Consider the following 9,728-nt stretch of genomic DNA (forward strand, 5'->3'; position numbering starts at 1 on the left):
CTTTGAAAAACATATTTATCTCATACACTTAGACAAACCCTCACTTTCTCAGTTTTCCACTATCTTCTTCACTTCTTTGAAGCTAAAATAATAGCTCCCAGTTCATTCAGTCATTCCTCCAGACATCCAGGTATTCTTACTGCTCTTCTCCAGACTCCCTACAGTGGGTTCATATTACCTTCTTTTTTTCCTTTTAAATTAATTTTAATGAATTCCATCTTCAAAACATAACACTACATCAATATTGGCTGGAAAGATTACTTCATGTAACTTGTAGAACATAATTCTATTTACACATATGTGATGCAGACACAGGATACCACAATAAGAACTGGAAAGGTCCTTAAGGTTAACTGAAGCAGGCCTCAGGGAGAAGCATTTGGTCCTTCTGGCCTTCTCCAATTGCTCCCATCAACCAGGAATTACTTTAAAGAAGCCTTGCTGTGTTTGAAATAAGGAACTGTGCTATAGGGTTTTGCAATGCAAACTTCAATCCCAACCTAAGAACCAGCTCTATTTAAAATAACCCAAAACCTTCTAAGAGCAGAATTCAATCATTTTTGGACAGTATCTTCATATGACATTCTCTAATTTTACAGTTCCATAGCAATGTTGACTTCTGTTATTTTTGTTGCCTACTAAAATATATAAATCCTTTATGTATATATCTAAAACAAACCTCTCACCCCTAACAAGAACAATACTTCATGACTCCATTTCTAGGGAAAACAATGTTTTTCAAGCAGTTTAGAACTTGCCCACAGTCAATTTCCCCAGACATTCTTTAATAAGAATGAAATGTTGACAGTTTCTATCACAGAGTCAAGCTACCAGAGATCTACTACTCCTCTTCTGTTAGCATTTTGGAAAGATAAATTTTATCAGCCTAGCAGTGTTAATATTAAAAATAGAATCACATGGACTACTGTTTTTGGGGGTTTTTTTTGTCATCTTCTACTGCTTTGGGAGGGTTTAATTCCTAAGAAACATACTAGAACAAATAAAGATAAACAACTGAGTCTACAGTTGCTCATTTCCACTTGCCCCTTGCCCCTGACACCCGTACAGACAGACACTACAACCCCTCTTCTCAGTGGCACAGTATTACACATACCCTCCATGCGTTAAGTAACTGCAGCAGCTCAAGGATTACATCAGCCAGCCCTTACCCTTTCAACAGTGTTTTTGTAAACACTTGAAACTTAAACTTACCTAACTGCTCTAAAACTCACTCTTTCCTCACACCAGCTTAGGGTTTTAGCACTTGCCTTGGACATCATGTTCACCTCCAAGTCTCAGTATCTTTTATTAGACCTGAGGTGAAGAAAGAAACAAAAAAATACCTCAGCCTGCTATATATTATCTGTCCACAGCTCCATTTGTCAAACAGGAGTAAAACTCCTCTTTCTTTTTACTAACTTTATATTTCTATAATGATTTCTCATGCTTTGAGTTGGGTCATTCTGAATTTTGCAACTTAATTATATTTGTGTGTGTTTTATTTTTACACTTGTTCTTGGCAATCTGGGTATTCCTTTCCCTCCTTGTGTTTGATGTTGAAGAGCTCACTATTAGCCAAGCCAGCCTCTCACTACTTTTGATATTCTCCCCCTATGGAAGAATAGTTTCAATTTCTGCATTAGCATATGCCACAAACTCCAATATTCCTGCTTCTGAATAAATCATATTTTTATCTCAGAATATTTAAATGTACTTTGAATTATAACTGATTAGACCACATTGTCTCCTGACACTGAGCCCAATGCCAAGTGCTCCTGAAATGCTGCTGTTGATTTGATGCCTCTTTTAAATCTGAACTGTTGTTACTTTAAATGTTTGCAAAACAAATGCACACTAGTAAGAGAATATGCTTTTCTGCCAATACAATGAAATTTTATTCTCATCACTTGCTGCTACTTTAAAATCAAGCAGTAGCATTTCAGCTATTGAATGTAAGTTGCTAAAAACACTACTAGCAGAAGATATAATTTGTAAATAAGCATGGATTACAAATGCAGAGTCTTCTAAACTGCCTTAGTTGTTGCTCTCTGAACATTTAATTTTATTTTTCCCAACAGTAAAGGTTCTTGCAAGAAGAAAAAAAAAGTTCTCCGAGTCCAAGGATTCCAATGGCATCCAAGCAAAACAAACTACCTAGCTGAAGGAAATTTTTAAAAATAATCTCAATTCTACTTTTGTGTTCTGCTTTTATCAACACTATCAAGTCAGGAACCCATAAGCACTGAGCTGCTGCTGGCAAACATCACATCTGTAAAAATCATGCCAACAAAATATGCTGAAAGTGGATGCAACCCCTGACAGCCATAAAAACCTCAGTCTTATCTGGCAGCAAGTTTAGGGAAATATCTTTTAGCGTTGTTCACACTACTGGGACCAAAATATTAAGAATAGAATCATTGCAAAGGCAAATCAGTTTCTGCCCTCCATGCTTTTCTTCCATTCAAAATGTACTCTCACTTCACAGGCTTCTCATCCTATGAATATGTTTCAAGAAGCTGATAAAGAACTTTATAATTGTTTACCTGAAACCACTCCAAGCAGGCAAGCATAATTAATCTTAATGCAAGTCAGCAATTCAGAAAGGAAATTATCCTGTTACACCTATTGCTGACTATGTGTTCTTATGTGTTCTCTGCTTCCGTGTACTGAATGGCAAAATTGCCAATTAAAAGAAAAAAAAAAAAATCCCAATCCATACTAAAGGCACTCCAAGGACTTTGGGTGATTTGAGAACAACATCAGAGACAAAAAAAAAAAAAAAAAAAAAAAAAGGAGAAACATACACTTTTCTGAAGTTCTTTATGGTTTGCTGTAAAATTTTTGGCTGCTTAGAACCTGTTGTCACTTTTACCTTAGTAGGGCACACAAGGCAGAGAAACCAGCACAATTCTAATCCCACTCACAGAGAGGAACAGAGCCCTCGCTTCCAAAACAAATCCACATCACGCTGTGGTTCGGGGTATGAACTTCTTGCGAAGTGCAGCACTGGAAATCAGTGAGTTCCTCAGAAGGGGAGATAAACTTTTGACTTCTGTAACTTTTCTTACAGGAATGCAGAATTCATAATACTGAACTAAAACCTATTTATGCCACAAGTGAAGTGTAAAAACGCTACAAACGTGCAAAGAGGAAGCAGCACAGCTGTGTTTACTAAGATCCATGGGCCTAGTGTAGCAACTTACTGATGTTCCACCTCCAACTTGCAATTATGAAAGGCACACCTCCCTACTCCCTTGTATGTTTAAGCTATACATACTTATGGTATGCTTACAAAAGCACTCATCAATGTAATGCCAGTACAGTGATGAAGCAGAAACCCAAGTTATCTCTCCCTCTCAGATTTGCTGCACTAGGGCAGGAGCCTGCCACAGCAAAATGAGTTAACACAATTCAGTAACAGCCTATGCTATTTTTTGGACTTGGCCGCACAGTAACAACTTTTTAACCACAGCTCGCTGACTAGTGTGTAAAAAACGTAAACATCTGAAAATAATTTAGTTATTACAATAATATTAACTGTTAATTGTTAATAAAACTAACTCAAAAGTGTAATATTCTCTTCCCTCCTGCTCAGGGGCATCTGAGGTTTAACAAAAGATTTTGTGAATGCGAATGGGATTGATTCTTCATCAATCTACCTCTTCAACTGTTAGCCAACAGCTAAATTTAAGTCACAATCCAAAGATTTACTGGAATATAAAGACTATCAATACTTTAAAAGTTTTATTTTTTTCACATACACTAGGAAATCCTTCCAACTGTGAGCTTGTTCAAGGCCATCATTTGATCAGTTCTGCAGGCAAACTCCACTACTGCTAGAATAGTCTTCTTATATAAAAATTTTCACAGAAAGAAATCCTGCCCTTCACCAATGTACAATACAGGTAACTTGCAAAAATGAGCTAGAATCAGAAGGACAATGGGCACAATTGTCTTTCAGTAATAGTTACTAACACAAAGAATCTAGCTCGTTTTTATTACCACACAGCTTTCCTGTCTAAAAATTAAAAAAAAAGACAAGTTCTTCAAAAGCATACAAATGTTTAAATAAACAAAACCATGTCTGTCATATGCTTGAAGACTACAGTAGAGGTACAAGGGGAGAAAATAATTGACTCTGCTTCTAAAGCTAAATGGCAAAAACTATATGATAAGAATTTGCATTGTACTTTTAGCACTAATCTAGCTATGCTATGTATGTTCTCACACATACATAGCATACATACAAAAAGTAGGTAAAACCATGCTCATTATGTTTAGATCAGAATTAACTGTCACAGTCAAACATTACTGTACACATAGGCAATTCAGTACTGCATCAAAATTTGACCTTTTTCTTTGTAAAGAAAAGAAAAAGATAAAGAAGTCATTGATTTCCCAGTAACTCACCACCCATGGGAAGGCACCACAATTTGAAACAGAAAAAATTTCAGGGCAATTTTCCAATTTCTAGAAAAAGGTGCTACATGAGTCAAAATCCCAGCTAGATGCTGGGCCTCCTGCATGCAGACAGCTATGCTTGTGTCATATTTCCAAACTTTTCTTTGCAAATTAAAAGTAATCCCACTTGACATCATAGGTAACACAGATTAGGTCTTCACATGCCTTAAGCCTCTCACCAGTCTCACCAGCTCTTATCTTACCTGCTCTGTTTCAATTCCACATGGAATTGCCTCACCTGGATATGCCCTTCAGGATCTCCTTAGACCAGAATTTTTTGGCCACATGGTTTAACACACAAAGCATTCTTAACATACCATCACTGAGTCCTTGACTGAGAGATACCCACCTGTACTAATAGGAAGTCTCATGATCAATGCCTACAACAGAAAGTAAGGGAAGATGCATTCCCAAAGCTTCTCAATGTTCAAAACATTAACTTCAGCTGGTGAGTGCTTCCTTACCATCACAGCAACTCCACAGTTAAAGCTGACTCTTTAAAATGTACTGGTGTGTGTACACATCTATTACAATGGAGTGATATTAAGCCAGAAGCACTTATTGTACACATTCACAAGGGCATTCAAAATTGTTTTTTTAATTCAACAGAATCACAGAATTATTAAGGCTGGAAAAGACCTTCAAGATCAGCAAGTCCAACCTGTGACTGAACACCACCATGGCAACTAAACCATAGCATCAAATGCCACATGCTCTCACTTCCTGAACACTCACAGGGATGGTGGTTCCATCCCTTCCCTGCGCAGCCCATGCCAATGCTTAACCACATCTAAAGAGAAGAAATTCTTCCTGATGTCCAGTCGGAACCTCCTCTGGCACAGCTTGAAGCCATGTCTTCTGTTACTGGTTGCCTGGGAGAAGGGATCAACACCCACCTGGTTACAAGCTCCTTTCAGGCAGTTGTAGAGAGAGTTGAGGTCTCCCCTGAGCCTTCTTTTCTCCAGGTTACACACTGCCTGATCCCTCAGCCACCCCTCCCAGGACTCACTCTCTAAACTCCTCACAAGCTTCACTGTCCTTCTCTGGACACGCTCCAGAACCTCAATGTCCTTGTGAGGGGCCAAGAACTGGACCCAGGACCTGAGATGCAGCCTCAGGAGCTTGATCCAGGTCTAGCTGACCTGCTACCCATGACACAATGAAGTCCTAGCTCTATTTTCTAAATAAATTAATCAGATCAGAAAAATGAACTATTTCTTCACCAGTTTTACTCTACAGAAAGCTCAGGCTTTCTAATGAAATTCCAGAAAGCTGTTTGCATGAGTTTTTAAAAATGCAGACATTCTTACAGAGCAGCCATACCTTCATCTACTTACAAGTCTTTATTTGGCCACTACAATGTATTGCAAAAACAACTGAAAAAAAAATCAGAACCCCTAGGTCATTCATACCCCAACTTTTGACTAGTGTAGACCTTTGTAGTCTCTTCTGGAAGCACCCCAAGGTTTCTTGTCTCTACTTAATATTATCAGAGCATTAAAAGTGCAACCACAACATACCAAAAATACAGGCATCTGCTGTTGTGCACTGCATTACCTGAAACGCATCCAAAAGCACTATTCTGCTAAGAGCCTTCCTTGATGTCCTCTTTCCTGGTGCTTATTCTGATGCAGATACAGCACATGACTATTTTGTTGGGGTGGAAGCTATTTAATATAAAACTGACCTATCCCATTAGGCTGAGAAGTGACCATAAGTAAGGTAACAATGCCAAGCCAGCATGTCTGAGTAGAACAGCCTGAGTGTTTGTCTGTAAACCAAAATAAAAATTTGTTAACAAAAATGATGACTGGAACAAGAGGTCAAAAAAGTCTTGTGCTCAGCAGCACATAAACACCATGAACATACCAACTACACTAAACATGCTATGGGACAGAGAGAGAGAACACATCTCTCTCATGTCTGAGGGAAACTACTGCTCACATCAGTAACATCAGATCAGGATGTGGAGAACTGCATCTTTGGAGTCAAGTGTGCTACTCAAACATTATAGATCTAAACAAGATTCCCACCAGACTAATTAAAATTTGGAGATCTTTGCAATGAAACCCTCTGCAGGCATCAAAAAGCAGCATCTATATATAATAAATAAAGATATGCAAGGAACAACAGCAGCACTTATGAATAAATTCTTTGTTAAAAAGAAGTCTTAAAACGATGCATATCAAAGTAATCTTAATCCTACAATGTACAATTTAACAGAGAAACTGATGCTTCAGATGGTACTGAGAGTCTGTAAATATCAAGATTCAAGCTTGACAGGTATCAATACATCATTATGATCTTTTTGAAGAGAAAATATAGCTATAAATTTCTAAAACTCAGTTTCATGCCAGGATCTAGTAAAACCACATTAGCAGCAGTTTCTCCAGTTTTGATTGTCTTGGCTTCATATTCTATGAAGGTTTGTATCCTATTTAGGGGAATAAAACCACAAAAATAAAACAAGAAAAACAACTCAAAGCCAAAACCCTTACAGAGGACAATCCAGTTTTTACCAGCACCACCATATAGTTTACACCCAGTAAAGTTTAAAGAAGAAAAAAGGGGAATATGAACATAAAGCTAAGTTTCTTCCACGCACTTTGCCCACACATTTTTCATTGTTCTAATAGGATTTGCTTCCTTTTCAAAGCACATATTGTCAACCACCATGGGTCAATAAACAGACTAAAACAACTGTTAGCAAAAGTCAATTGAAAACATTTGTTTTGATTGAGACAGAGGAAAAGGTATCTGGATGTTCCATGAGTTTCACCAGTGCCATCCTCACATCAGTATCTCACTGGTACAATCCTGCCCTCTACAATTATTTATACTTCACCTTACAGATTGTAAATTTTTCTGTCTTTTTTCTTGTCCTTCTCCCTTTGCCTTCCATGTTCATTAAAGCAGAGCCAGAGAGGAAGAAATGAATTACAGTATTAGGTCCTAATTCTTCGATTAATTTCAAATCAGGTAGACTCTTGTACACATATACCCCAGCAGAAGTAAAGCACCACGGATAATGTGAAAATTTTAATTTGACATCACTCATTCAGGTATAATAAATCTTTCCAATCAACACTTCTTCTAAAATGTTTACTTCTAGTAATTACAATATAAATAAAGCACATGGGCAGAGACATGGGTCTATATTGCACAACCTAACACTACTTATTACCTTTTTGGTCTATGAGAGAGCTCTTTGAATGGACAATTTATTATCACTACCTCTTCTCTCCGAAAATGAAAACAAAATTAAAACCTCATGCTTCCCCACTAGGATGAGGCCCTAGATCCTTCTTACTGCTATATGGGAGAATAAATGCACTGTTGTACTAAAGGAAAAGGCAACTATGAACTCTTGCACAGTATCAGTTTCATATTGATCAACAGAAAATACCTAGACAGAGAGGGCACTGGCAGATTCTGAAGTCACATTTAGTTCAGCCACAAGTATTAGGGTGGCATACAAAATTACACAATCATTTTTATGCATTTTTTCTTCTTATCGTCATTGTATGAGATATGTTAATGCTAATCATAAAACCAATCAAACAGCCAAGGGAAGAGAAAAATAAGACTGAAATAAAAATCTCCAAATACCATCAAGTATGCCTCAGCCTTTCTCAGTTACAAGAAACCACATGCCCCAACCTGGCAAACTCCTATACTGGCAAGGCTAGCCTTATGTACGACATCTCAGCAGACAGTGGTCATCTGCCAGCACCTATGTATTTATCCACATGGAGCAATTCAACCATGCCCAGCTGCTACCTACACCCTTGTGCAACAGAAAGGTTCTCATGACCTTGCTAATAGTTCCTTAAAGGTCAGAGAGAGCAACACAGCAATCACTTTGTCAGGGAACACTGCCTTCTCCCGTTACCCGGGCCCCGAAGTTGCCGGGACCTCTACTTTCCTTTGGCATTCACAGCAAACGCCAAAACAGCCTTCGGTGATTCGGCGAGTGACGCAAGGAGAAAGAAATAATCAGTGTTAACTAACCTGTTAAAACAGAAGTCCGAACCCAAAGTGAGCACACATGCAGAGGGTCACGCGGGTGACAGCCCTACGCAGGAATACCTGGCACTCCGTCAGGCGTCGCACTTGGGAGGAAAAGCCTTCCGGAAAATAAAAGCACGTATCCCATGCTCTCACCTCGGCACTTGCCCGCTCACACAGCCCTGCGCGAAGCCTGGGTCCTCTCTCCCCCTGAAGAAGTTTGCGACCAACGCTGCCCAAGGGTCGCCCTACAAACCAGCAGCGGAAAAGCCGAGCCAAAAAAGATAAAGGGGATTAGGCGGGCATTACTTCCACTGACCTATATACTGCCCTCAGCCCGCGGTGGCCCATGCGGCAGACGGCAGCTGCTCGGCCGGGGGTGACACTGTCACGTCCTGACAGCCCGCCCCGCCCGCCGATGAGGCCGAGCGGCGGCGCGACACCCCCGAAAGCCGGTGCGGGGCCCGTCCCAGCCGCCGCCGTCCCCTCACGGCTCCCGCCCCAGCGGGACCAGCCCCTACCTGGCGCGGGTGGCGGCGGAAAGTTTCTCCGGGGAGGGGCCAGGCGGACTCCACTCCCTCTCCGCCGAAACCACCGGCTCCGGGAAGGAAGGAAGAAAGAAAACAAGGAAGGAAAGAGGGAGGGAGGTGGGCACCCAGGTAAATCGCCGTCCGCGATGGGACGGCGGGGCCGTCGTTACTCCCTCGGACGGGAGCGCTCTCACGGCCGCCCGCCCCGAAGGCTCCGTCCCTTCAGGGCGGGCATCTTGCCCCGCGCCCCCCCCCGCTCCCTCACAGCGGGCGGCCCCAGCTCGGCACCGGCCGCCGGGTTTGTGCAAGTGGGGCCGGGCCGTGAGTCAGAGCGGCGGGGAGGAGCCGCGACCTGCCGGGGGAGGCCCGGCCCAAGGCGGCCCCTGCCGGGCGGGCGCCCGCCGGGAGACGGTGCGGGGGATAGAGCCCGACTTTGGAAATAATTACCCTGCAATGAAGAAAGCTTCCTCCCATCTCTGCCTGCCTACATGGAAAACCCGCGAGCCAGAAGTACCACTTTAAATCTATCCCGATCTTACAAATGAAAATTAGAGGTAGTTCCCTAATGAAGCAAGCTGCAAGGTGGGCTGGAGCACCTCTCCTCTGAAGAGAAGCTGGGAAAGCTGAGGTTGTTCAGCCTGGAGAAGAGAACAAGGTCTGGGGAAACCTTGTTGTGGCCTTCCAGTATTTGGGAGCATCTCTCATGAGGAAAGACTGCAGGAGCTGGGC

At 41.3% G+C, this 9,728-nt stretch overlaps 1 protein-coding gene across 50 annotated transcripts in view; it reads right to left on the bottom strand.

Moving 5' to 3' along the window:
- The window catches only part of FHIP1A (FHF complex subunit HOOK interacting protein 1A), an 80,175-nt gene extending 70,721 nt beyond the window's left edge, over window positions 1-9,454 (bottom strand). For 8 of the 50 annotated variants that reach the window (XR_015287531.1, XR_015287514.1, XR_015287517.1 and 5 more), the window contains exons 1-2: window positions 8,991-9,409; window positions 8,626-8,717 (exon numbers count right to left, since the gene is read on the bottom strand). The gene's annotated coding sequence lies outside the window, so the exon portion shown is untranslated. Of the gene's footprint in view, window positions 1-1,212; window positions 1,315-6,018; window positions 6,233-8,472; window positions 8,718-8,788 lie in introns of those variants that run through there. The other 42 variants (XR_015287518.1, XR_015287523.1, XM_086891474.1 and 39 more) reach the window with 29 other exon arrangements.
- Between the last annotated feature and the right edge of the window lie 274 nt (window positions 9,455-9,728).

This window comes from Cyanistes caeruleus, chromosome 5 (genome assembly GCF_971803275.1).
Source record: "Cyanistes caeruleus chromosome 5, bCyaCae1.hap1.1, whole genome shotgun sequence".
Lineage (NCBI taxonomy): Eukaryota > Metazoa > Chordata > Aves > Passeriformes > Paridae > Cyanistes > Cyanistes caeruleus.